The sequence below is a fragment of the Antechinus flavipes genome, chromosome 3 (assembly GCF_016432865.1).
Source record: "Antechinus flavipes isolate AdamAnt ecotype Samford, QLD, Australia chromosome 3, AdamAnt_v2, whole genome shotgun sequence".
NCBI classification, from domain to species: domain Eukaryota; kingdom Metazoa; phylum Chordata; class Mammalia; order Dasyuromorphia; family Dasyuridae; genus Antechinus; species Antechinus flavipes.
The window spans coordinates 576,402,680-576,430,283 of NC_067400.1; the positions used below are offsets into that span (position 1 = coordinate 576,402,680).

General features: G+C 59.7%; 1 protein-coding gene and 1 long non-coding RNA gene across 4 annotated transcripts in view; one reads left to right on the forward strand and one right to left on the reverse strand.

Moving 5' to 3' along the window:
• The window catches only part of AHDC1 (AT-hook DNA binding motif containing 1), an 86,830-nt gene that overhangs the window by 30,017 nt on the left and 29,209 nt on the right, over positions 1-27,604 (forward strand). The window contains exons 1-2 of one of the 3 annotated variants that reach the window (XM_051988070.1): positions 4,829-4,958; positions 26,052-26,231. The gene's annotated coding sequence lies outside the window, so the exon portion shown is untranslated. Of the gene's footprint in view, positions 1-4,828; positions 4,959-9,574; positions 9,738-26,051; positions 26,232-27,604 lie in introns of those variants that run through there. The other 2 variants (XM_051988069.1, XM_051988067.1) reach the window with 2 other exon arrangements.
• On the reverse strand, positions 26,252-27,603 carry LOC127555624 (uncharacterized). Its single transcript, XR_007952248.1, has 3 exons — positions 26,716-27,603; positions 26,632-26,673; positions 26,252-26,568 (listed from the first exon to the last, which is right to left on the reverse strand). It is a non-coding gene; the product is annotated as an uncharacterized LOC127555624 (long non-coding RNA).

The window sequence follows — 27,604 nt, forward strand, 5'->3', positions numbered from 1 at the left end:
ATAAGGAGGCTGTTTTGAGGATCAGGGGGTGATAGAGGTTTGAGTGTAGGAAACTTCAGCATTCAATCCGGCAGCCTTGAAATCTGCCCCTTTGGGGGCAGAGGGTGGCAGTGACCCGAGGCCCAGAGTCAGCATGGTCTAAATGCAAGAGCCCCAGATATTAAGTCATAACATTATTAAGATATTAAGTCATAGCAGAGATTTAGATTAGGAAAGGGTCTGGAGATCATGGAGGTCAACTCCCTTCTTTCACAGATGAGGAAAGGTCCAGAAAAGCTAAGGGGCCTGCCCAGGGTTACATGGGTAGGAAGCAGCAGGCCTGAGGTTCCAATGCCCGTCCCTTGCCTCCAAATCCTGCACTCTCCCCACTGTACCATGTTTCTTCCCAGATCCCGGCAGCTCTCTCTCCCTTTCTTCATCTATAAAACGAGAGGGTTAGGCTAGATAATCTCCAAGATCCCTCCTGGCTCTACATTTTTTGATTCTCTGAGAGCTCAGACAAAATCATGACCGGAGTACAGATTAGTCGAGGCAGGCTGGCCGCCTAAACAGGAGGCATTGTGAAAGTGGGCAGCGGAGGTCCGCTGAGAGATGATGTGGTGGGGACCCTGAGAAGAACAACCCCTTGTATTTGGATCAGCAGGACTGGGTACAGGGCTGTTAATAAGTGGTTGTTATTGGATTGATTGATTGACCATAAAGTCAAGCAAAGAGCCTTTGGCCCGAGAGAGCACCAGACACAGACGGTGTGGCCAGACCCTCAGCTTTGTGAGACTAGGTCATGGAAAGCCAATCTTGATCATATTCCGTCTTGTCTCCCTGTGCTTATAGTATGTGAAGGTTCCACTCACAACCACCCTCTAAGGTGGATTGTGAAAGGGATCATCTGAAGAGATGCATTTGATTAAAGTAGGATGAGAGGCAATGTGGAGAGTGCTTTGCACAGTCGCTGTTTAGGAAATGCTTATTTCCCTCCACTGTTTTGCAGAAACTGAGGTCCAGAGACAGCAGTTGACCAGTATACAGCTAGTAAGTGGCAGAGTGGGACCCAGGTTCTACTCTTTGAACTCCATCTAGGGCTCTCTCCCCCACTGTTTGAGGCAGAGAGACGCCTTATTTGGGCACAATCATGGGGCCACGGGATGATGGAGACCCAGAAGGAAGTACTGGAAAGTTTGTTTCAAGGAGCGAGGAAGTGCATTTCCGAATAATGGCGTGGACTGGGACCCCAGGAGCCCGGCCATTAGTCCTGGGTATGAGCGCTGCTGGTGAGAAGGGTAGACAAGGTTAGGTGGGACCAGTCTGAGACGCTTAGACTTGACTTACTAGGCAGTAGGGAGCCACTGAAAGTGAGGTGTCCGGGAAGCAGGAGAAATGACCTTCCCTGAGTTCAGGGTGGTTCGGAGCGGGGCAAGACTGTTAGAACAGCCTAGGCAAGAGGTCTGGTCTAGGACGGGAACTGTGGCAGGGGAGAGAAGGGAGCAGAGATAAAAGTGAGCGCTGAGGGGAATGGATGGGCCCGGAGAGTGAAGCGAGCAGGTCCCGAGCAAGATGGGAGCAGGCGGAGGCTTGGAGCCGAGGTGACTGGGGGGCAGGAGAGATGGGGAGACTCAGAAAGTGAGCTGAGAGGAGTTGAGTTTATTGGAAAAATGATCTTTCTCTTTGGGACTATGTTGGAAATGATGCTGAATAGTCCAAGGGATATGGTAGGGGGAGGGAGTGGTTGGAAACTTGGGATGAGGGCTTGGGCGAGAGGTCAGGGCTGTTGTCAGAGAGATATCTCACTCGGCACTTCCTGTCGTGGGGGCCTTGGCCCCCCAAAGGACTCGCTGTTCCACGTGATCTCTCTGGCTCCCCTTCCCTTCCACTGTCCTTGTTTCTGGAGGTCAGGGATGGGGGGAGCTTGGTGGGAGGAGGGAGAGACACCCTCCTACTCCCATTCTTCTCGGCCCAGTGTGTTGGGGGAGGGGCGGGGACGGAGCTTACCCTGACCCCTTGTCCGGCTGCAGTGACTCAGCCAGTGTGTCCCCGTCTCTGGTATCTGCTCACCTTCCCTTGGGCTCTAGGGTGGGGGCAGGGAGAGGGGGAACTTGCTCTTCCTAGGAGACTGAACTGGGCCTCCAGGCTTCTGGCTCAGGCTTCTGTTCTGGGACAGGAGCTGACAGGAAACTCCCACCCTGGCTTGTCCCTTTCATTCCTGTGGGGGATGGGGAAAGGGGGGCATGGAATGAGGTTCCTCCGGAGGCCTTGGAAACCTGGGGAAGAGCGAGTGGGAGGAGATGGGGCTTTTTCTCCTCGCCTCAAGTGTGTTCTGAAACCAGAGGGGGGGGGTCGTGACCCAACCTAGGTCAGAGAGACAGTGGAATGGCCGGAGAGGGATTTGGGGTCTCCAGATTTGGGATTTTGGCGCCCACTTGCCCAGGGTGAATAGTAGGTGCTGTCTGGAAGAGACAGGGGCAGCTCTTTCTGGGGCATCTGCATTAGGGGAAGGTCACCTGGACTAGACCAGATGGATTTAGGGTTCTCTTTGTAAGGCTCTTAGAAGCGGAGGAAGAGCCATCCTTCAGGCTCCCTCAGTTCTCTCCCCAGGCACCCCAGGCTGTACTTCCTCCCTCCCCCTCCCATCCCATCCAATTGCTTCCTGACAACTTCTGGCTGTGGCACTACCAGGCAGGCGGCAGCTGGACCCTCCAGGGAGAGGGGGGAGTCTCAGCCCTCCCCCCCCCAGCTGCTGCCAGCCTTCCTGGCCTGGTTTCTGTGGAAACAGGGGGCAGGGGAGACAGAAATAAAACACTGTGCTTGGGTAGGGGTGCGGTGGCCAAGCTGGGGGTTAGCCCTCCCCCTTCTCCCAAGGCCATGGGCAGAGCTGGGCCCGTTCCCAGCCTTCAGCCTTGGCTCCCAAGTCCGATACCAAGACCTCTACCCTGACTCCAGTGGGGCCATTGCTGCCTTGCTCCCCCTCTTTCTGGGATGGGGCGCAAAGTTCTTGGGAAGTAAAAACTGAGCTCTGCAATGTGAGAGGGAGAGAGCTATTTTGTGAGTGGGAAGAATAGCCCGGTGTCCTTGAGAGCTTCCAGCAGTTTGGGCGGAGGGACGAGGTTTAAGGTTTTCTCCTGTTCCCAGAAGAAGATTCCGCCCTAAAGTTGTGTCCTTAGTGGCGGGGAAGGGGGGGCACCCTGGAATGGTGACGGCCCCCCGGGCGCTTAGCACTATTATTTATTCTTAAAGGTTTAAAACGAAGACTCGCTATTTTAAAATGTTTTGCCCTGTGGCTCGATAGAGTTGTAAGTTCCCTCCCTCCTTACCCCTCCCCCTCTCCTCCCCCGTTAGACAGAGGAGAAACTGAGACCCAAACAGGACAGGCCCAAACCGTGCAGTGACATTAGTGGCAGAGGGGGACTGGAACCCAGGGCCCTGGCCTCCCGGTGCGAGGCGTTCTTCCCCGTCCTCCCTCCTACCAGTCCCCGAGGGCTGGACCCAGAGCCTCGCCGGAGCCAGCCGGGCCCCTCCCCCGTAGGCCCACGTGACCACAACACAGCGGGCCGCCTCGGGTCTGGGGATGCTGAGTCCCAGCCAGGAAAAAAAGCCGAAAACCCCAAATCTGCTCGGATCCCCGACCTCCCAAAGTAACGCGCGGGGCCCCCGGCAGAGGCAAATGAAAACAAAAATTGGGGGCGATCGCAGGAGAGGAGGGGGAAGTGAAACTGGGAGAGGGCCGAGGGTCGGGAAACTGGGCACCGAGCCCCTTCTCCGCCAGCCGGTCCCTCAACCCCCTGCCCCCCCCCAAGGCAAGGCTGCGCGTCCAGGAGAGGGGGCGGGGCGGGCCCTTAGCGCCCGGCATGTGGCTCTCCTTTAGGGGAGACTTGGCAGGGGCCGGCGCTGGGAGCAGCCTGGATGATGGAGAACATTAGGAATTTCCTGCAGCTGGAGCGAGCGGCCCGGGGAGCAGGCGGCCGGGGCGGGGGGGTTGGGAGGGTACTGCAGGAGACAGGGGGCGACCGGAGGGGAGGGGCACGGGGGCAGGAGGAGGGAAAGGGCACGGAAAGAGGGACCCGACAAGAAGGGGCAGAAGAGCGCCGGGGGGCCAGAGGAAAGGGGAGGGTCGGGAGGGGGCAGAAGAGTTGCGGGTGGCGGAGGCAGGGAGGACAGAAGGGCCGAGAACGGCAGAGAGACAGGAACAGGAGGGCAGGAGATGGGCAGGAGCGAAGGGACTAAGGCCAGAACCGGGCAGACAGGAGAAGGGGTGCAGGGGGCGGGGCGAGCTGGGAGGGGGAGGCTGCCGGGATGGGCCGAGGGCGGGGAGTGGGGGCGCCACCGCCGCTCTGTTCGGGCGGGGCCGGGCTCAGGATCCAATTTACTTTCCGCCTTCCCCCAGAAGTCCGGAGAAGGTTTGGGAGGGGGGCGGATCCCTGCCCTCCGGGTCACCGGAGCCTTCTCCTCCGCAGCCCCTCCCCAGGCGCGGCTTCGCCGCCCAGCCCAGAGGAGGCGTTCCCCTGGAGACGGGTGCGGGGTGGCGGGGGGTGAGGTTCTGGGGGGACGGGGCGGTTCCCAAGGTCTGAGCCGGCCCCAGCCCTCGTCTCGCCCCTCCCGCCGAGGGCTTTTTCGGGTTTGGCAGGTGTCCAGCCCTCCTCCTCCATGCTGCCCCCCCAGCCCTGGGCTGAGCCGAGAAGAGAGGGGGCCAGGTGCAGGCGGCTCCCCTCCCCCCCAGTCAGATGCTCCGGAGCCCTCCCCGGGGAGCGGGGGTGGGGAGGGGGGAGAGCAGGGATCAGGGGCAGCTCCAGGCTGCCAGGTAGCCAGAGAGCAGCGGCGAGAAAACCTGGAAGCAGATTTCTCCTCAGGCCCGGGACGGGGGCCTCTGTGAGGCCTCTGCCGGGGATGGCTCGGGACCGATCCTGCCCGGCCCCCCGGTCCCGGGACATCCGACGCCATTAGCCGGCATGGGAGCCTGAAGCCCCCAGGTGTGAGCGTGTGTGAGGGGCCGGCGGGAGGGGGCGCCTCGTTGCCAGGGTGTGCGTCCAGAGCCGGCCCTGGGCCCGGAGAAGGGTGGGAGTTCCCCGAGGCCCTACTTTTTCCACAAGCCAGGCCCCGGCTACTTCCACTGGGGATAGGTGCGGGGGAGACAGATTCTGTCCGCCTGAGCCCTGCCCCCAAGCCGAAGGGGTCAGACCAAGCCCCTTGGACCAGAAGCAGAGGCAGGGTGAGCACATGATTATTATTAGCACTCATGAGGCCGCAGTGAGCTGGAGGGGGCTTATAAAGGGTTGGGGGAAGTGGGGAGCCAGAGAAAAGGAGGAAGAGTGAAGGGAAATGGAGGGAGTCGAGAATCAGTCGTTTTCCCCCTCCTCCTTAATTGAGGACTAAGGCACCCAGCAAATTGACTTGACAATTTGGCTAAGTGATAGCTAAGGGATCCGTCTGCTGCCCATGGCCCCCACTGAATCCTGTCAATCTTTTTCTAAGCCTTTCTGCAATCATCCTCCCATCCTGGGAAGAAATAGGGCTGGGGGTGGGGCAACTATTATGTGAACCTCTTCCTGGGAGCCCAGTGCCTCCATCCCGGGAGGGAGGGAGCAGTCTCTAGGAGACATTCCTCCACCCTAGACAGGCAGCTCTTTCCCAGTTACTGGGGGCAAGAGAGGGAGGAACCTGAAGGGGACTGGGTCCTAGGAACCAGAGCCAAGGAACAGAGGTTGGAGTTTATTCCTCCCATCCTGACTCTCCTCCCCTCCCCCAGTCCCACTATGGCCTCTGACATCTGTCCCCTCCCTCAGGACCATGGCAAAAAAGGAACCCTTTACACCAAGTCTTACAACTTCTCTGTGTGTTAAGTCTAGATAATGGACAAGGAGAACAACAGGGGCCAGAGAACACATTCTCTACAGATGGGCTGGTTTCAGACAAGAATTGGGTGGGATTCAGCAGTGGAAAAGACAAGGGAGGAAAGATAACCACTGGGGACAGAACGTCAGCTGTTGGACAGTAAAATGCAGAACACTCCACCTAAGGAGGAAAGACCTTGGAAATAAAAAAGCGCCGTATGGTCCAAAGAGCCTTGAATTTTAGCTGGAGGATCTGGGTTCAATGGTTTTGTCACTGGTAGTCTGGAGAAATGACAAACCCCTTCTGGGTCTTCATGTTCCTTTCTGTAAAGTGAGATAGTGATATTTGTTCTGTCTCCTTCCCAGGGTTGTGAGGAGGATGCTTTGTAAATCTAAAGCATTGTAGAAGTGTGAACTGTTTTTATAACAGAATATCAGAGCTAGGAGGGCCCATAGAACATGAAATGTTAGAGGTGGGAGGGGCCTTAGAACACAATATCAGAGCTAGGAGGGCCCTTAGAACATGAAATGTTAGAGATGGGAGGGCCCTTAGAACACAGAATATCAGAGCTAGGAGGGGGTCTTAGACACAAAATGTCAGAGCTAGGAGGGGGGTCTTAGAACACAGAATGCCAGAGCTAGGAGGGGATCTTAGAACACAGAATGTCAGAGCCAGAAGGGCCCTTAGAACAGAGAATGTCAGAGCCAGAAGGGCCCTTAGAACAGAGAATGTCAGAGCTGGGAGGGGCCTTAGAACAGAATGTCAGAGCTAGGATGGGGCTTTAGAACATAGTGCAATATGGGAGGGCCCTTCAAGGTGAAATAGGTTTCTTTGAGAGATAGTCCACAAATGAGTCAAAAAGCATTGTTTCATGTTTCCTATGTGCAGATTAACCCTTCTCTCGCTCACTAAAGGGCTTCCAGCAGAGCCTAGTAAGGGTTTTGTCTGGGATAGTGTTGCTCATATAGGGGTCAGCCTAGATGGCTGTTGAGGTCTAATTCTGAATTTCTCTGATTATCTCTTTATAGAATGTTTATCCCTTTGTTAGTGGCTGAGGAGGGAAAACCTGTCTCCTTTTCTGGTCTCTTAGTGTTATCCTGCCACTATTTAGAGTTGTGTTTTAGGGAGAGATTGAGACACAATGACTTCCTGGATTCCCTCAGTGCCCCCAAGACCCTGTGTTGAAGGAGAACTGAAAAGGAGGGAAGAGAGGTGGAGGCTCCTGTTCTCTTCCTGTGGCCTTCACTTGGTTTACTGTTAGTTTTAAGTTGCTGGCTAGATTGCATATAGCCTTTTGTATCCCTAAGATAAACACTCCCCCAGTCATACCTTTTCTCCCCCTTCCTCTTTCACCCCTCGTGACGATCTTTCCCTGAATCAGTTCTGGAAGGATCTTTGAAACTGTTTGAATAAACCTCAGGTATATAGTTTAGGGCTAAGGATACAAATTAAAAAGTTCTCTTATTCAGCAGGTGTTTGGAGTGATTGTTTTCTCTGTGATTTACCCTTCCTCATTTGTAAAATGAGGGGCCTAAACTAGATGATTTCTAAGATTCCTTTCAGCTTTAATAATAATAATAGCTGTTGACATTTAGAGAGTGTTTGGGGGTTTACAAAACATTTATTTCATGTGCTCCTTACCATACCCCTATGGGGTAGACAGTACTGGAAACCTGAGTTCAAATCCAGTCTCACATACTAGCAATGAGATCTTAGAACCATGACTTCTGTTTGCCTCAATTTCCTTAACTTTGCAATGGGACTAGTAAAAATACTCACCTTTAAGATAGTTGAGGATAAAACAAGATAATGTTTGCTAAAACAAAACATTTACACAATGATCAGGTATATAATAGGTGCTATATAAATGCATCTTCCCTTCACCTCCATTCTACAGATGAGTAAATAAAGCTCAGAAAACTTGTCTGTGGCTTGGGGCGGGGCAGGGTGTGGGATTGGAGCCTCCTCCCTCTCCATTTATTAAATGGCACACTTTTAAGGTGGGCCAGAAAGTTTTTTTATAGTCTGGGGAAGAGTAGGTACTACTGATGTTGTTTGACTTGACTAATAATGTTTGTTGACTTAATTTTTTTCTAAGGGGGCTCTGGGGATGGAATAGTAAAGGCAAGTCTCTTTTTCCTGCCCTCCTCTGTGTAATTCCCCACACTCAGATCAGGGACTTCCTAGGAATTAATCCCTGTGTCTTTGCTCTAGGCTCTGGGAACCCCGGGGTTCCCAACTCTGCCTACAGGGGGTGCTCCATGTGGTGCCTTCTGGAGCCCTGGCTAAGCCCACCAAAGACCAAGTGCTAGGTAGGTTCCCCATGAGCTGGCGTGCCTCAGCCATGGAGCACAGTCATTATTGTAGTAAATGTCAGTCATTACTGTATTATCCTTCACCCTACCACACCCCCTTCTTTGAGCAATAAACCCTTTCATTCTCCCCCCCCCCCAGGTTCCTCCCTTCAGAAGCTATGAGATCTCTGGGGAGGCCGGGTTAAGGACAATAAACATAGCTCAGGAATCACAGGAAGCCTTGAAGATCACCTAGAGCCCCCCCCCCCAATATTTACAGATGTCAACTGAGGCTCAGAGAGATGAAGCTCAGGTTCAGCCAAGAATTAAGTACAAGAGACAAGATTTGATTCCAGGTCCCCTGACTTGGAATTTAACGTTCTTTTCATGACACCATTGTGGGAGACTGTCAATGTGTGAAGGGGAGAGGGAGGAGAGAGAAAGGGGGGGAGGCAGAAAGAGACAGGGAGAGAGATGGAGACAGAGACAGAGGGAGGGAGAGAGACAGAGGAAGAGAGACAAAGATATGGAGAGAGGGAGAGACCCCAGAGAGACAAAGAGAGACCAGAGAGACCGTGTGACAGACTTTGTCAGAGGGAGACAGGCGCCTGTGAGACTGTAGCGGGTGTCTCTGGGAGGGTGTATTCGCGTGACAGACTGAGGGAGGGATGGGGGGGGGGTTCGAGTTGAATTGTATGTGTCAGAAGAGTGGCAAATAGTGGTGAGGTTGTCTGTGTGACAGAGGAAGCGATGGGGGGGCGCGGGGCAGATGTTTGTGGAAGAAGGAACAGGAGAAGGCTCTGGGAGGTATCAGGCTGTATCGGGAGGCTGTGAGGGGAAGGATGTCAGGCTGTGGGGAAGGGTGTCAGGCTGAGTGGGAGGGTGTCGGGCTGGAGGAGGAGGAGATCGGGCTCCGAGGGGGTGGTCCCAAGGCCGGGGAGAGGGCCGGGCTGTTTCTGCCTTCAGGTTGTGGCGGAGGGGATGTCGGCGGGCTGTAGAGGAGCGGCCAGGGTCGGACCTGTGGAATTAGCCCCGGAGGGAGCGGGACCGGGGCTGGACGGGGGTTCGGGCTTTTCTCCCGATCTCCATGTCGGCCCCTTCCCTGGGGGGGCGCACTCTCCTCGGGTCTGTCGGCAGCGATGTCTCTGCCCCCAGCCCAGCCCCTCGCCCCCTCCCCAAGCAGGTACACCCTGAAAGAAAGAACCAGCCAGCCCGGTTATTTTTATCCGTCCTCAGGCCCTGCCGCAGCCCCAGTAATTTCACCACGGTGCCTAAGTCAGGAACAGGAGTGAATTGACCTCTTAACCCTTTCCCTGCTGGGGGATTAGACTCAGTTTCCTGTTCCTTCCCAGAACCGGTTCCATCCTGCTTTTTTTGGGGGGGCACTCTGGAGGAGGTGACCAGAGCCCCTCTCTCCTGGGGGGGCGGATCTGGGGGAAGGGGCTTGCCAGGCAGGCGAGAGCCAGGCAGGGAGTGATAAATATTGAAGAGGAGGGATTTCGTCGCAGGCTTGGAACAGCTGTGGATGTCACACTATCTCTCCACAGGTTTACTGACCCATTTCCATTCTCGCGGCTGCCGGTCTCCTAGCAACGGCAACAGTCCCCCCAGAACAGGCGGAGAGTGAGTGTCTGCCATTAGCCATTGCCGCATCTGTGTCAAGGTTACCCCGCTCCCTGCAAACCCGGCTCGGCTTGTTTTCAGCTGGAGCCCAGCACACCCTGTTCCCCCTGCCCCCCTCCTGGCCCTGACCAGGGAAACTGAGGGGGAGGGCGGAGGCTCTGAGGAGGGAAACAGCTGGAAGGGGGGGCCAGCGGCGCCCCCTCTGCTCTTCCCCGCCCCGATTCCGTTCCGAGCTGGGGGGAAGGGGGGGCGGGCTCGCAAAAACCGTTCCTCTTGTTTGTTCGCCTAGATTCCCGGGACCTGAGTCCTGGCCCCACCTCCTCCAGGAAGCTGGTCCTGACTAACCCCACCCAGCTCCTGTCACTCAGTGACTTGGCACTCCCTGGTTCTGGGAGCCCCGGGTCTCTTGCAGGCTTCTCCCTCCCCTGGCCCCCAACTCCAGGCTCCCCGAGGGCACACCCACATGTCTTGCAGGGCCGAGGAAGAGGAGGTTCAGAGCAGTTAAGTGGGCTGCCCAAGGTCACACAGCCACCCCGTGGCAGAGGTGGACCCGATTTCAGAGCAGTGCCCGCAGGGCAGGGGCTGTTATTTCTCGTGCCAGGGGCTCCTTGAGGGCGGGAGGAGAGTCTGAGCCCTCCCTGGGCCTGCCTGGGAGCCTCTGAGCCTGAGGGGGTGCTTTCAGGGCCCTGCATCGGAGTGGCCCCCTGGTAGCCAGTAATAGACTTGGTGGGGACTGAATCCCACTTCTGGTCACACAGCCCCCACCCACCCACCTTCCCACTGCTCTCTTCTTCCCCTTCCCTGGGCGCTCTGGGAGGTCCTAAAGCCTGGGCTCAAAAGAGTTAAGGTCTGTCCCCCCCCCCCCTCAGTCCCTTCTCTGCCTCCCGCCCCTCCTCCCCATGGTATGTGAGTCCCCTTAGGCTGGGGGGAGGGCTTCAATGGCCTGGTAGCCATCATGTGGTCAGCCGAGACCTGACCAGTCACATTCCTGCCCAGGGGGCGGGCCCAGGGGGCGGGCCCAGGGCCAGAGGGGATTGGGACTTGGTGGGGGGCCAGTTATGGAAGGGTCTGAAGCTGGAAGGAGTCGGGGCAGGAGGATCCTTGAGAAGGGATGTGGCCCTTACATTGGAAAGCCCGCGGCGGCTCTGCTGCTTCTCTCTTGTGCCTCAGTCTCCTCATTCTTCCTTTTCATCCCCACTCCCGTATTTCCCCCCTCAGTCGCAATGAATACAGCAGCACCAGAGAGCCCCCTCTTCCTCCGCCCGCCCCTCAGGGAACATGAGAATCAGACCCCAGGACAGGAAAATCGAGGCAGGGATAACTGTTTGGGGAGTTGGGTGGGAGGTGGAGGGGAGGTTTCGGCCCGGGTCCGATTTTCATTCGCCCTGACGCCCGATTTCTTTTTGGTGAGTGTTTCTCTCCATGGCTTCAGAGCTGGGGTGAAAACTATTGAGGAGCAGCTTGGTTCTTTGGAGAGGAAACAGCAGTGGGGGGCAGAGGGGTCTTGTCCTGCTTTGCTCAGGGCCATTTAGAACAGGGAGGTTAGAGGTCATCGGTCAGAGGGCAAAGTCCTGCCCTTCCAGTTTCACAGATGAGGGACCTGAGGCCCAAAGATGCTAACAGGCTCCAAAAGGTATAAGCAACGGAGGTGGGATCTGAACCCAGGGCTCCGAAGCCAGGGCTGTTTCCCTTAAGCTTTATTTTACAAATGAGTAAACTGAGGCTTAGAAGTGAAATGAATTGCTGAGGGCCCCCTGGTGGTACCAGTAGCAGAGCCAGGATGGCCATTGCTTCAGGGCCCTGGGTAGGGGATAGAGAGCCAGGAGAGCCGGGTTCGAGTCTCATTTTTAACGCTTGCTGCCTGTGTGACGCTAGGCCAGTCATTCTTGAGCCCCTCGGTGCTCCGGGCAACTCTCCCACACTGGGAACTCTAGAAAAAGCCGTTTCCTCAGCTGGGAGCGCCTTGGAGCAGAGCAGGCCCCGCGCCCGTCCCTGTGCTGCCTTGTCAGTGCTCCCCGGGGCTGCAGCCTCAGTTTCCCCTCTTGTGTGGAGGTTTCTTCCAGCCCGGAGATTCTGCGGTTCCTCGGGTTCTGAGTGTGTTTGGGGGAGAGAGACAGAGACAGGGCGAGGGGATGAAGGGTCACCCTGCAGGACTGGGGGGAGGTGGGGCGGCTGCCAAGCAGAGGGGGAGTTTGCAATGTGATCCTGAATCTAAAATAGCCCGGGTCATTTTCAGCTGCTCCGGCCGAGGCATCTGATCCTGGGGAGGGCAGTGGAGGTGGGAAGGGGGGAGGCGCAGAAGGCTCTCTCTGGGCTCCTGGGAAACCTGCCCCTGGGGCAGAGGCGAGGGGGGGAAGGGAGAGCGCCGAATAAGGCCCACCGAGGGGCCGTGCACAGGCGGGGATGCAAGGGGTTAAGGGGCCGGGCTCTCCTCCTTCCCGACAGTGCCCTTCAGCCAAGGGGAAAGGTTAGCTTTCAGGGGGCCAAGCCTGCTGGAGAGAAGGCGAGGTCCTCGTTCCAGGCCCGCGGAGCAGGGCCCTCTGAGCCCCTCGGGAGCCAGCCTGGCTCTCAGCTGTCCTCGGGGGCGTGGGCCGCAGAGGGCCTGGCCGGAGCCGCCCCGAGTGGGCTTTCCGCGTGGCTGACCGTGTGACCTTGGACACGGCACTTCCCAGGCCGCAGGCGGTGTGGGGGCTGAGACCCTGGGAGCCCCCGGCAGTCATGGGGTGCGGGCCCTTTACCTTCCAGAAAGGAGGCTCGGGCCGGACCTGACAATTGGGGGTGGGTTCTGTAGGGTTCAGAATTTCTGGGGCTCCCAGAGGGATCAGTGCTTGGGATAGCGTCGGGGGGCTCCCTGGCAGTCCATCATGTCACCATGTCCCTCCGGGGATGGGGGACAGGCTCTGCGCTCAGCTTTGCCTGTGCCTGAGGCGGGGTGTCAGGCGGGAAGGTGACAGGAGCGCAGTCGCTTGGAGCCGGGATCGCCACAACCAGTCAGTGTCTGTATTGAGCCCGACCCACCCCGGCCAGACTCCGGGGAAGCAGGTAGAGGAAGTGGCTGCCCTCAGGGGGCTTCGGGGTGGGCCTCGGAGGGGTGGCGGAGAGGGAGCTGGGGGGCTGTCGGCCCTCGGGGTGAGCCCGGGCGGGCCCTGGGGGGGCCGTGCCAGTGGGCGTGCCCGGCCGAGGCCTCCTCCGAGGTGGCTGAAGTGGCCCTGGGAGTGGGGCAGTGGGTGTGAGAGAACAGGAGCCATGCTGAGAGAGAACAAGTCCCCGTTTGTGCTCTCGCGGCCTGGGCTGGGCCGGGCTGGACGCACGGCCTCCTGGGGATGCCCACGTGCCCGGGGAGGCCTGTCGTGGAGCAGGACGGGTGCGCGCGCTCCCGGGTACCTTGTCCCTCCCGGCCCCGCGTCCCGGGCGCCGGCCTCTCCCACCCGTCCGCGGGAGCCCTTTCCAGGGGGGCCCCATCCCCTCTCCTTGGCTTATGGAGGGAGGGTCCCAGACGGACGGGCCCGGAGGAGAACTAGGCTCCGGCACCCAGAGACCGCCGGGGAGGGGAAGGCCCGGGCTGGGAGGAGGAAGCCTCCCTGGAGGAGGTGTCCCAGCTGCCCATCTCCCTTCCCACCTCTGGCCCAACAGAAGCTCCCGGGGGTGGGAGGGTTGGGGGCCGGTCCCAGGGAAGGCCAGCAGATTTCTAAACTGCCGGGGAGGCTGGAGAACGTCCCCTGCCCACCCTTAGCAGATGGCCCTGCAGTCTCCAAAGGCTGCTCTAGGCTTCCCGGACCTTCCCCCGGGGCCCTGGGAGTCGGGGGGGGCAGGGAAGTTGGGGGATGCAGACCCAGCGGCACTGAAGCAGTTAAGAGACCGCTCTGGTCCCTACGTTCCATCAGACAATTAGTGAGGCCGCCTGACAACATCACACTGAGCCAGGCAAACCTCTCCCCCTCCCGCCCCCCCCCCCCCCCCCCCCCACCGGTTCAGCTGTTTATTCTGAGCCTTTAACAATTGGGATTCTGACTTAGAGGAACGGGCGCCCCGCTCTGCCCTCTGACCTGCTGTTGCTGTGGCAACCGGAGCCCGGATAGGCCTTGGTGCTGTGTTAGGATTACAGATCTGAATTCACAATCTCCAGCTCTCCCGCAGCCCATCCGCTCAGTGCTCTGGTCCCCACTTGGGTTTGGGGGCGGGGCGGGAGCTCGGGGGCCTGGGTGCTGCTCCCCCGGGCCTCGTCGGGGTCGGAGTGCGGGCCCGGGAGGGAGAGGCTCCTCACCCCTCCTTCCAGGAAAGCTGCCTCCCTTCCTCATGCCCCTGCCTCCCAGGCCAAGGCTCCGGGTTGGGGTTCGCTCTCTCTGTGGTTCTCCTCTCCCCCCGCAGTCGGGGACCCCACGCCCCCTCTCCCGGTGCCAGGAACCCGTGCCCCCGAGGTGCCGGCCTCCATGGGAACGGGGGCGCCCGGCCCGGCCCCTCCCGCCAGCGCTGCAGCAACTGCCCTGTGAAACCTGAGCCAAACGCATCTGGGAGCCTCATGTGCAGACACACATTCCATTTGTGGCCGGCCCCCCCACTCCTGGCTCCCCCCTTCCTCGCTGTTCCTCCTCCTGCCTCCACCCTGCGCCTCCGCGCTGCCTCCGCCTCCTCCCACTCCCCCTCCTCCGCCTCCCCCCCACTGTCACTTTTTGTCTCCCCCATCCCTCCTCCTCCTCCTCTTCACACACTCTCAGTCTGTCTCCCTGTGTCTGAGTGGATCTTCTCTGTCTCTGTCTCTGGAGCGCTCCTCTGCTCCAGGGCCTGCAGCCCACCTCCAGCCACTGCCTTTGTCTCGGTCTCTCAGCCCCCGGTCTCCCCTGCTGTCTCTGACCGTCTCTGGGGCTCCAGGTGGCCCAGTCCCTCGGGTCCGCCGCCATCTCTGTCTCTCCCTCCCTGTCTCTCAGCCCCTCGGCCTCGGTTTCTGTCTCTGACTGTCTCTGTGCCCGAGAATCTCGGGGTCTCTGTCCCCCTCTCTGTGTCCTTGTCTCCAGGCCTGTCTCCTTCCCTACCTGCTCCCCGTGGATCTCCTTCAGAGCCAGGAGCCTCCATCACCACCTCTCCCCCTCCCCCAGCTCTGCCTGGCAGGGACTTGGCCGCCCTCCATTCTCAGGTCCCTGCTTTGGCCACTGCAGCCTCCGGGAGGGGGTGGGGTGAGATCAGCTGCCCAGGAGCCCGAGAGGAGAGGGGGAGGGGGCTGCTGAGGCAGAAATCAGGAGATGGGGGAGGGGGAGGGCGGCCTTTCTGGGGTGAGCTTGTTGGCATCTCTGCCAGGCTGAGGACGGGGTAGGTGGGAGCTGCTGGCTGGTCAGTGTCTGGGCCGGCTCCTCCCTTCCCTCTGACTCTCACCAGGAAAGCAGGGTCATAATCAAGAGAGATAATATTTGTGATTTCTTAGCATAGTGCCCGGCGCGTAGTAGGTCCTCCCCTAGTGTGATCTCGTGGTGGGAGCCCTGGACTGGGATTCAGAAAACTAGGCTTCTAGTACCAGTTGTCCACTGACTATGGGACTTGAGTCAATATTCCCTCTCTTTGTAAGTCTCGTTTTCCTTCTATTAAATGAAGATGTTGAAACTAGATGGCTTCTAAAGTCTCTGACCTCCTGAGTTCTAAGGGCCCTCCCAGCTCTGACATCCCGGGTTCTAAGGGCCCTCCCAGCTCTGACCTCCTGGGTTCTAAGGGCCCTCCCAGCTCTGACCTCCTGAGTTCTAAGGGCTCTCCCAGCCCTGACATCCTGTGTTCTAAGGCTCCTCCCAGCTCTGACCTCCTGAGTTCTAAGGGCTCTCCCAGCCCTGACATCCTGTGTTCTAAGGGCCCTCCCAGCTCTGATCTCCTGGGTTCTAAGGGCCCTCCCAGCTCTAACATTCTGGGTTCTAAGAGCCCTCCCAGCCCTGACATCCTGTGTTCTAAGGGCCCTCCCAGCTCTGATCTCCTGGGTTCTAAGGGCCCTCCCAGCTCTGACCTCCTGGGTTCTAAGGCTCCTCCCAGCTCTGACCTCCTGGGTTCTAAGGCTCCTCCCAGCTCTGACCTCCTGGGTTCTAAGGGCCCTCCCAGCTCTGACCTCCTGGGTTCTAAGGCTCCTCCCAGCTCTGACCTCCTGGGTTCTAAGGGCCCTCCCAGCTCTGACCTCCTGAGTTCTAAGGGCTCTCCCAGCCCTGACATCCTGTGTTCTAAGGCTCCTCCCAGCTCTGACATCCCAGGTTCTAAGGGCCCTCCCAGCTCTGACCTCCTGAGTTCTAAGGGCTCTCCCAGCCCTGACATCCTGTGTTCTAAGGCTCCTCCCAGCTCTGACATCCTGGGTTCTAAGGGCCCTCCCAGCTCTGACCTTCTGGGTTCTAAGGGCCCTCCCAGCTCTGACCTCCTGGGTTCTAAGGGCCCTCCCAGCTCTGACCTCCTGAGTTCTAAGGGCCCTCCCAGCTCTGAATCCTGGGTTCTAAGGGCCCTCCCAGCTCTAACATTCTGGGTTCTAAGGCTCCTCCCAGCTCTGACATCCCGGGTTCTAAGGCTCCTCCCAGCTCTGACATCCTGGGTTCTAAGGGCCCTCCCAGCTCTGACCTCCTGGGTTCTAAGGGCCCTCCCAGCTCTGACCTCCTGAGTTCTAAGGGCCCTCCCAGCTCTGAATCCTGGGTTCTAAGGGCCCTCCCAGCTCTGACCTCCTGGGTTCTAAGGGCCCTCCCAGCTCTGACATCCTGGGTTCTAAGGGCCCTCCCAGCTCTGAATCCTGGGTTCTAAGGGCCCTCCCAGCTCTGACCTCCTGGGTTCTAAGGGCCCTCCCAGCTCTGACCTCCTGGGTTCTAAGGGCCCTCCCAGCTCTGACCTCCTGAGTTCTAAGGGCCCTCCCAGCTCTGAATCCTGGGTTCTAAGGGCCCTCCCAGCTCTAACATTCTGGGTTCTAAGGCTCCTCCCAGCTCTGATCTCCTGGGTTCTAAGGGCCCTCCCAGCTCTGACCTCCTGGGTTCTAAGGGCCCTCCCAGCTCTGATCTCCTGGGTTCTAAGGCCCTCCCAGCTCTGACCTCCTGGGTTCTAAGGGCCCTCCCAGCTCTGGAAGTCTGAGATTGCGTCTGGTTCCCACCTGTCCCCATCACCACCTTCTCTTCAGGGGCCTCTGGCTCCTCCTTTGTGGTACCTGGAAAGCAGGGCAGGCCTTGGGCTTTGGGAGGCCATGGTATCTTGATGTGCCCTTGGGGTGGCCAGGGGTTCAGCGCTTTAGCCACTGTTCTTCCCTCCCTGTCAGGGAGCCCTGCGTGCCAGCCCCTCCCCCCAGGGGGCAGCATAGGCCCCGTGCCCAGGGAGCGGGCCCCAGCACTGAGCAGGAGGAGGCCCTGTGAGGCAGCTGCTGGAGGCAGGAGGGTAGCTGGGAAGCGGGGCGGAGGGCTCTGGACCCGCCTGGACCCTTGCACCTTCTGGTCTCAGGTTCCCGCCTTTTGGCTCACTAACTGAGTTTAGCTGAATTGCCCCTCCCTCCCCCCAAGCTGGGAGCCGGGCGGTTGAGAACAAGCCCTGCTGCTGCCCTGCCCCCCTGGCTGCCATCCATCCACACTGTGAGCCCCCTGTGCTGCCGAGCCCCCTCTTAGACTGTAAACTCCTTCAGGGCAAGCTTTGTTTCACCCTCCTTTGTCTTGCCTGCTCCCCGCAGGGTCCCTGGTAGGGAGAAAGCCCTTGGGTTCTAACTTGACAATGGAGCCCGGGAGACTCGCTGCCCCCAGCTTCTACCGCCCTGGTCCTTGGCCGGCTCTCCAGAGCCTCATTGTTCCCATCTGCACAATAGGTCCGTTCCTCCTCCTCCTCCTCCCTGACTTCTGCGCCGGGCCCAGGGCCCGGGGGATCTCTGGCTCACAAAAGTGGAGCTTCAGGAGAGCTCACTGGGAGTAGCCCACGAGTGAGGACCCCCCTTCATGGGCACCACAGACCCCTGAATTTGCCCCCTTTCCCAAATCTGACCAAGCTCTGCCTGGACCAGACAAGGTTTCTTCACAAGGAGATGAGGGGAGAGCCTGGGTCAGGAGCCGGCCTGGGATTCTGGGAAGCCTAACCTGGGGAGGGGGCTTGAGGCCCGGAGAGAAAACCCCCAGCCTGGTCTGACCTGCAGGCCCACGCCCTTCCCCCTCCCAGGGGGCCTCTGGGCCTGGGGTTTTGTGATGTCGCCCCCTCTGGCTGGGGGCGGCAAGCATGGTCCCTTCCCCGTTCCCTCCCGCCTTCCCCCAGAGAGACAGGCTCCCGTCCAGGCCCTCCCAGCCCTCGTGGCCCTTCCGAGGCAACAGTCTCTGGGTTGCCAGGGCAACAGGGTCCCAGGCCAGGCCTCAGGGAGGGGCTGGGCAAGCACTGACTCCTCAGCACTTTGTTTGGGCCCCCACGGCCAGGTTTGTGGCTCTGGACAGCTGGTCTCTCCCACAGGCCAAGGGAGGGCCCGGCCCGCCCCCGGAGGGCCGGAGCGGGGGGATGGGGAGGCCTCGGCTGACTGGGCCCAGTGTCCCGGCCCACCGCGTTTCCTCTCCGCACCCCATCTCGTCCTGCTCGCGGGGCGCCCGGCTCTGCTCCCCCCACGCACCTTCCTTTGACCAGTTTCTTGGTATAGTCCTCTGGACAGCCGGGGGCGGGGGGGCTGTCCGGATGGGGGAGAGGGGGTGTCCTTTGCTACTCCCCAGGCACGCTGCAGTGCATTCTGGGATGGGGAGCCTGGCGCCCCCAACACACACCCCCATTTCTCTGCGGGCGGGGGAACAAAGCTGGCACTGAGGCCGCAGCTAAAATTAGCCCGCTTCCCTGTGCGGGAGCGAGCGCTGAGCATGCCAGCCGGCCGGAGCGCTGCTGCCTCAGCAGGCCATCTGTCACTGGGTTTTGTGAGCCCCCCAGAAGCCCCCAGCCCCTCCTAGGGAGGCGTCCCGGTGAGGAGCCCGGGCCAGGGGAACCCAGGAGCAGGGATGGGGAGCCCGACCCCCCCTCTCGCGGCCCGGTCAGAGCCCCATTATTCCCGCTCTCTGGAATGGCCCGTCCGCAGCTGCTGCCGGGGCGGAGCTGTGTGGTCGCGAGCTTCAGACGGGCAAAATGTGGGGGTCCGGCGGGTGCAGTCCCGTGGCACGTTGGAGGGAGCCCGGCTGGTGCTGCCTCTTGTCTGTATGGCCTTGGATGAGTCACAGAAGAACAGCCCTGACAGTTATCACGCAGATCGAGTGCTCTGTGGGCGGGGATCATTGCCGGGAAGCAGCCTCTGCCTTCATCCCCATTTCACAGAGGGAGAAGCTGAGGCTCTGAGCAATGAGGTAGCCCCCAGGGACACACAGCTAGTAAGACTCCTGAACTAAGGGCTTCCCTCTGTCCATCCTCAGCTGCCCCTGCAGCTTCCCCATTCCCGCCGAGGTCAGACACGGAAAAGCCTTTTCGCCTCCTCTGCCTTTACGGTCTTTGTCCCGGCTAGGTATTGCTTTGTTCCAGGGCCACTGTCCTCCTGGTTCTCCCACAAACACCACCCTCATCCTCTCCTTTGACTGCTGGCCTCCCGGCGTCCTTGAAATCCCAGCTAAAATCCTCTTCTGCAGGGAGCCTTCCCCAGCCCCTCAATTCCAGTGCTTCCCTCCCATTAAATACGTTCTGTTTATCCTATAGGTTGTACGCTTTGTATACAATGTTTGCATGGTGCCTTTCCCAGCAGATTGTAAGCTCCTTGAGGGCAGGGATACTTTTTGCCTCTTTCTGTCTCCCCCATGCTTAACTCAGTGCCTGACACACAGTAGGCACTTAATAAATGGAGGTGGAAGGATTGACCTATGGTGCCACCTGATTGCTCTGGGCATTGGTTCTCATATCGAGAAAAGAGAGGGGGTGGGTGAGAGCACTGGTTCTTGACTTTTTTTGTGTGGAGCCTTTGGCCAACTGGTAAAACTCCAGCCCTCTTTAAAATACATGAAGTAAAATGTATGACAAGGGAAACTAACTCTAGAAATAGTTATCAAAAAAAAAAAATTGTTTTAAGTTCCTGGACTCCAGGTTAAGAAATGGGTCTCTAAGACCCCTTCCACCTCTAGACTATAGTCTTCCAACTTCTGACCTCCTGAGCTCTAAGGGCCCTCCCAGCTCTGACATCCTGGGTTCTCAGGGCCCTCCCAGCTCTGACCTCCTGGGTTCTAAGGGCCCTCCCAGCTCTGACATCCTCTGTTCTAAGGCCCTCCCAGCTCTGACCTCCTGGGTTCTAAGGCCTTCCTAGCTCTGACATCCTCTGTTCTAAGGCCCTCCCAGCTCTGACCTCCTGGGTTCTAAGGGCCCTCCCAGCTCTGACCTCCTGGGTTCTAAGGGCCCTCCCAGCTCTGACATCCTGTGTCCTAAGGGCCCTCCCAGCTCTGACATCCTGTGTCCTAAGGGCCCCCCAGCTCTGACATCCCATGTTTTAAGAGCCCTCCCAGCTATGACATCCTGGGTTCTAAGGGCCCCCCAGCTCTGACATCCCATGTTTTAAGAGCCCTCCCAGCTCTGACATCCTGGGTTCTAAGGGCCCTCTCAGCTCTGACCTCCTGGGTTCTAAGGGCCCTCCCAGCTCTGACCTCCTGGGTTCTAAGGGCCCCCCCCCAGCTCTGACATCCTGTGTTCTAAGGGTCCACCCAGCCCAAACAGCCTATGTCTTGTGTGATTCTCAGCTGCCTGAGTGCCATTTCCTTTCATGAGGAGGGAAGGGGGGAGAACCTTTCCCCCCACAAAAACCACTCAGAGGGAAGAGTCAGACCTTTTCCCCCACCCATTCTTTCCCCTCCATCAGGTTGAAGGGGAGAATCAGAGAGTACCTTAGTCATCATTGTTCTTCTCTACTGTAATTTGGGGCTTGTGCCCATCAGTATTGAACGCCCTGCCCTTCTGAGGTCCACAAGGCCAAGGGATGCTCCCGAATTATCATGGAAGGAGTCTTGGACTTCTGAGACAGAATCCCAGTTCTCTGTACTAATTGTCTGAGTGTGGGTCCTCAGTTTCCCCCCTCTGTCAGCTGATCAGATGGGTCTGGAGATTCTCAGTTCTAATAAAGTAGAGAGAATTTTGTTCCAGTCAAAGGACTCGTTGTGCTGTTTCCCAGCTTTATTCTAGACAGGTCAGTTCCCTTCTGAGCCTGGTGGAGCTGGGTTTTTCTCAGGAAAGTAGGGATAATCATAAAGTTTGCAAAGAGCTACCTGTGAGGTAGATGTCATCAAGAGTTTTATTTTCTAATAGAAGAAGCCCTTGAATTGCCCGTGATCGTTCAGGCAAGGTGGAAACCAGGCCTTCTTGACCCCAACCTGGTGCCTTTTATGCTAATCCTGTGCTGTGGCCCTCAGTGTGATCCCCTAAAAACCTTAAAAGAACATTGGAATAGGAACAATTTCTCTCTGATTTTCCCTCCGACCTTATACTGAAAGCGTATAGTGTCAACTGGAAATAGCTCCAGAACGGTTGCATGTGTTTTCCAGAGTCACACAGCAGGGCCCAGAACGGGCCGGGCCTAGAACCCATTGCATCTTGGCTCCCTGCCTTTCACACCAACCTCTGACCACTGTAGACTCAGCCTTTTCCCCTAAGTGACTCATCTGGCCTCCCTCCCTCCCTCTCCCGTAGCCTAGCCCTGGGAGTTGAAATTGGGGAGCTGGGGGAGTCTCCTTGGCCCTCCGCTTCCTGCCACACAGGCCTGCCCTCAGACTGTGGCCCAGCCCTGGTGGGGGAGGGTTGGGCACCGGGGTGCTCCCCTGTTTCCTCTCTGACTCCTCCCCTCCCCACCTCCACCCCCAGGACAGGGACAGACAGACCCAGACCATCCCCCAGGTCCTGTTTATTCTTGCCCCACTGCCAGAATCCTTCCCAACACTTTCTCCATTGCTGCCATCGGGTCCCCCAGACGCTCCAACTGAATTAAATAATAAATAACAGGGCAGAAGAGGGAGGGTGAAATTAAGAGTTATTGCAAGCGAAATGAAGGGAGGGAGAGAATGTTTGTTTCCCGAGGAGGGCCGCAGCAAGCGGGGTTAGGGGGCCGAGTGCCCTGGAGAAATGCAGGCTGGGGAGGGAAGGGGGAGCACATTAGCTACAGCCCTCACTGGAGACCCAGGGAGGCAGCAGGAGGACTGGAAGGGATCCGTGTCTGCTCGGGCTCCGGGAGGAGAAGGGGGGGCGGCCGGACACCCACTCTCAGCCCCCAAATGCCCGGCTCTCCCTGGAGAGGACGGGGCGGGAGCTCTGGCCCAGAGCATTTCTCGCTGAGCCCGCCTCCCACCAAACTTGGCCCGGGGCGCGGTGCTTGTGTTCTCCGGGGCCATAGTGCCAGGGCCTGGGCAACAGGTGGTCCGGGCCGGGCTCTGACCTCCCTCCCCGGGATCTCGCGGCCCGCCCTGTGGTTGGGGTATAAAGGGAGAAGGGCTGTTGCTACGGTAACCGTCTGGAAGGAATAAGGGGATGTTTGTTTGGGTCAGGTATGCCTGGGCTGACGGAGCAGAGGAGGAAGGGGGAGAGGAGCCCATCCGGCTCTGGGAATGAGGAACATGTCACCAGGTTTCTAAATCTTAGAAAAAATTATTGAGGTTTTCTGTCTTTGAATCCGTCGTTTATTAAAAAGACAAAACAAAACAAAACAGTCTGGCCCCTTCTTCCAGATTGAAACCAATTCTGTGATCAAGGGGAACAATTAAGTGTCCGCAGTGACTGAATACTCAGCGTATGCAACTTTCTGCCCCACTAGTCTCCCCTTCTCTGCCTGGAGGAGAGAGAGCATGCTTGGGTTCTTATTTGGGGGCAATCAGCAACCTGCCTGACGTTGTTAGGGTGGAATTATGACAGTTGTAGTCTACTTGCCCCTGATTTTGGGACAGGAAGGAGGCAGCTGTGCGCCTCCCCTGCCTGGGGGGCAGTTGTATATCTCCGCGTGGGGGGCAGTTGTGTATCTCTCCTGCCTGGGGGGCAGTTGTGTATCTCCCCATGGGGGGCAGTTGTGTATCTCTCCTGCCTGGGGGGCAGTTGTGTATCTCCCCCGTGGGGGGCAGTTGTGTATCTCCCCATGGGGGGCAGTTGTGCGCCCCCTGCCTGGGGGTCGGGGTAACGGCAGCTGCGTGTGGTTGTTACATTCTTGGGGGGGGGGTGAGTGCACGCACCTGCCCAGCACTTGGGGTGGTGATGGACGGAGTGTCACTGGGGATTTTGTGTGGCTCTCGGGTGTCCGGCTCTCGGCCTGGCGCGCCGTGCCCGGCGCCATAACCTGGGTGCCCTTCTTTCTCTGACACGTTGGGTGAGGGTGTGTGAGTGGGTGGGTAAGGCTGGGATCTCCCCGGCCCCCTCTGGCCCACAGAGCCCCAAAGCTTTGGAGGAGGAACGGGGTGGGGTTCCAAGCAGACCAGGATTGGGGGTGTAGTCCAAGTGTGGAACACGTAGAAGTCAGGGTGCCCTAGCAGCGGTAGGGAGGGTGGACCGGTCCCTGTAAGATTTGGGGGCTCAGGACCAGAGGAGGTTCTGCAGTCATGGGAGGGTAGGAGGGAGCACTGAGACCCTGTGGTCCAGGGGAGGCTGAAGAACCTGAGGGACTCAGGATTGAGGGGTCCTTGGATCAGGATTAGGGGTGTCGGGATGATGAGTCCTGGCAAGGCCAGGGGGGTTTGGGAGGGGGAATTGGCAGCTCAGGTGGGGGGAGGTCTCTGCCAGGCCTGAGAGGAGATGTCGTCCTTGCAGGCCAGGAAGGAGAGCCTATGTTCTCTGCTTCTTTGCCCCCGAAACTGTTAAACTAATTAAGCCGGTAAAGCAGCAGGATTAATCGGGGCGAGCAGGCCAGGGGCTCAGGTAGTCGATTAGTTCACCGTTGAGGATATTGGATTTCTGAACCGCAAGTCAGCAGTATTCGGGCCTGTTATCTTTCCGAGGCTTGAGGGGTCAGGAGGTGGGAGGCGCGAGGGCCGAGCTGCTCCCCCTCCCCACGCCTCGGCTCATCCCTGCCCCCCTGCGCCCCGCGGCCGCTGCCCGCAGCCCGGCACATCTCCTCCTCTCTCCTCCCCCCATCTTTCATCCTTCCCTCCTCTTTCATCTCGTCTCTCCTTCTGTGGGTCTGTCTCTCCCTCTCTCCCTTTGTCCTTCCCCATCCCCTGCTACCCGTGCCCCCCATCTCCGTCTCTTTATCTCTCCCGCCTTTGTCTCTCTCCACGTCTCTGGGCGAGCCTCCGGCCCTTCTGCCTCGGCCCCTCTGGCCCTCCGTCTCCCTGACCCGGCCGTCTCTGGTGCCTGATGCATCTCTGCTTTTCTCTTGTGTGGTCCGGGCTCTTGTCTGTGAGCAGAAAAGCCTCTGGACCAACACCCCCCAAGCAAGGAGGCCGGAGCCGGCTAATGGAAAACATGTGATGGGGCCTGAGGCTGAGCATGCTGGGGAAAGTGAACCACAGCCCCCCCAGTCACCCCTGGCTCCCCTGCCTCGTGCCCCCTCTCCAGGCCCTTTCCTCTCAGAGAAATCCCACCCCGCCCCCACACACAGTGGGGGGGATCCATTAGTGGGGGGGGGCAGATGGGGCCGTCCAGGAGAATGGTCTTGCCAGACTGCACAGATGAAAGTCCTTAGCGATCCTTGGGGGACAGGTGCTGAGTGGGAGGGAGAGGAGGGAGGGGTCAGGAGAGGCTGAGGGGACTGAGAGTGGGGAGGCCCTCCCCCCACATGGGCAGGGGCCCATCCCCCCAGAACCAGCCCGCTTTGCTGCCCAGCTTGGGTCGGCAGGTGGAGGGATGATGGGGAGCATCCCCCGCCCCCTCCATCTCCAGGCTTGTTTCTCAATCCTCCCTTAGAATGGGGGGGGGGGGAGAGCAAGGAGAGCAGAAGCAGGCTTGCTGCGGGGGTGGGGGGAGCCTGGAGGGACTTGGAGTCTGGGCGCCTCCTCTTTCCAGAGCTGGGGCCCACCCAGGCTTTGCAGCCCCCCCAAAGGGCTGGTGGGAGGGGGAGGCAGCAGGCCCGGGAGGGGGTCCCCGGTTCTCCGGCAGCGCCAGGGGCCAGAGGATGCAGGACTGCATTTCTGTGCAGGAGACCAAAGTGGGGGAGGGGAGGGAGGGAGTAACTGGCAGGTTGGAATTCTCCTCTGCCTGGTGGATAAATTGTCACTAATCCAGGCTTGGGAAGTCGTTAGATCCTACAGAGCACAGGAGATGGAGAGGGAGCCACAGGCCCACTCCCCGGCACACACAAAGGCCCCAGCCCCGCGCAGACTCTCTCACACCGGGACACCCGCCAGGCCCCACCACCCTCACCCACATGGGCCAGGGCACAGGGACCGGGGGGCACAGGGACTGGGGGGCACAGGGACCGGGGGGCACAGGGACCGGGGGGCACAGGGACTGGGGGGCACAGGGACCGGGGGGCACAGGGACCAGGAGGCACAGGGACCGGGGGGCACAGGGACCGGGGGGCATAGGGACTGGGGGCACACTGACCAAGGGGCACTGGGGCGGGGGGGATGGGGGCTGTAGATGGAGCTGGCCCGGCCCCCAGAACCAGGGAACAGCCCCCAGCGGGCATACACACATGGAGCCTGGCACAAGGCACCAGGCTCCCCCAGAGTGAGACACGCGGGAGTGGGAGTGCTCGTGCACACTTCCCAGCCCTCTGCCACGCAGCTACACGCACTCACGCTCACAGACGTGACAGCCGGGGGGGGGATGGTGGCCCTGAACTGGGGGCCCAGCCCCGGAGCTGAAGCTGTGCCCTGCAGGGCCCAGGAGTCTAGGCAGGCCTAGGAGGAGGGGGCAGTGCTGGGACTGGGACAGAGAGAAGGGGGGAGGGGGACCAAGGGGTGCTCCCTCCCAGCTAAGGACCCCCTCCCCCTTGCACAGGGGTGTGCCCCCGAGCCTCACTCAGGTACAATCTTCCCCTTCTCTCTGGTCAACTGTTAAAAACAAAACAAAACAAAAATCAAAGGGGCAGAAACCCCAGTGAGACACTGAGGGCCAGTGCAAGGGAGGTGTGAGGGCGGCGGCTGTGCTCTGTGTGCGGTGCACGCGCTCATACCTGCGCACACCCGGCCGGGCCTGGAACACACTCCCCCCGTGCTTGTGCTCCCCTCCTCTCCCCCGTCTCCCATCTCTGGCTCCCGGCCCCCGGGGAAGCAGGCAGCTGAGGTTTGCGGGCCAGCCTCGCACAGTGGGCCCCGGGCCAGGTGTACCTCTGGCGTAAACAGCCTCTCCCCTGCGCGGCTCTCGGCCCTCTCCTGTAGAGAACGGCCTGCACCCCCCTGGCTCCCATCCCCCGGATCTGGGCTGGCTCCCGCCCTTCCCCCCACACGTCTGTTCCCTGTGTTCATGGCTGGGGGGGCCTTGTGCTTAATTTTACAGATGGGAGTTTGTCTGACCACCAACCCGGTGGCCTGGAGACTAGCAACCGGAGTCCATCGCAAAGCACCTGAGGGGCCCCGGGCCGGGGGCGACGCAGGGCGGGCATTGGTGAACACCCCGGGGACAGCGTCGGTGACGGGGGCTTCCTGCTGAGCCGGGACTGCCCAGCAGCCTGCTCAGGTAACCATGAATAGGAAGCTCTGTGCCAGCCTTTTGTCTGCCTCTCATCCCTGCTCCCTCCTACCTGGGCCCGGCTCCCTCCTTCCTGGGCCCGGCTCCCTCCTTCCTGGGCCCGGCTCCCTCCTACCTGGGCCCGGCTCCCTCCTTCCGGGGCCCGGCTCCCTCCTTCCTGGGCCCGGCTCCCTCCTAGCTGGGCCCGGCTCCCTCCTAGCTGGGCCCGGCTCCCTCCTTCCTGGGCCCGGCTCCCTCCTACCTGGGCCCGGCTCCCTCCTACCTGGGCCCGGCTCCCTCCTACCTGGGCCCGGCTCCCTCCTACCTGGGCCCGGCTCCCTCCTAGCTGGGCCCGGCTCCCTCTTTCCTGGGCCCGGCTCCCTCCTTCCTGGGCCCGGCTCCCTCCTACCTGGGCCCGGCTCCCTCCTTCCTGGGCCCGGCTCCCTCCTTCCTGGGCCCGGCTCCCTCCTTCCTGGGCCCGGCTCCCTCCTACCTGGGCCCGGCTCTCTCCTTCCTGGGCCCGGCTCCCTCCTTCCTGGGCCCCGCTCTCCTGCTGCCCCAGCCCCTTCTCTCCCTCCTCTGCTGCTGCCTCAGTCACTAGCTGTTATCTCCTTTCTTCTGCCATCTTTGTTCCCCCTCCCAGAGGGGAGGGCCGCGGCCCGAGTGGAGCTGGGACCCCCAGACCGAGTGACTTACAGTGGCTTTAAAATTTCCTGGGGAATCTCACAGAGGGGGAGTGATTGATACTTGAGGGGTTTGGGGAGGTTTTTAGCTCAGCAGAGGGAGATTGGGGGGGGTTGCCCAATGTCTAGTCTGTGAGGAAAAAATCTCTTAGATGTCTGTCTCTCAGACCCCACCACCTCCCGCCCCAGGGAAGGGTCTGGGGGGATAGCATCAGCAGGTGGCAAACCCTGGGGAGCCCTAGTACCCAGGGAACCATCTTCCTGCTCTGTCTATGATGGCTTGGGGTCAGCAGCCAGCCCTGCCCCATAGCTGCCCACCCTGGCTCAGGGGTGCCCGCTGTGCCCGCACCCTTAAGCAGGCCGGGGCTGGGAGGGAAGGAGGCTGAAGGCGGCCAGCCCTGGCCAGGTGGGACATCCGTGTCTGTGGGGCAGCGGGCTCAGATGTGGGCCGGTGTCCCTACGGGCCGGGCTGGGGCGTCTGCACCAGCTCCCAGCACAGCAGTGCCCAGCCTTGTGGCCAAATAGCTAAAGTCACTTCCTGCTGCATGCAGCTTGCCATGGGAGCCGCTGCCCGCCCTCCAAAGTGGGGCTACAGTCAGGGCCAGGGGCTTGGGGGCCGGGGGAGATGGACATGTGCGAGGGAGCCAGGAAGGAGACACTGCACACTGTCTGTGAGGAAGATGGGTGGGAGAAATGCGC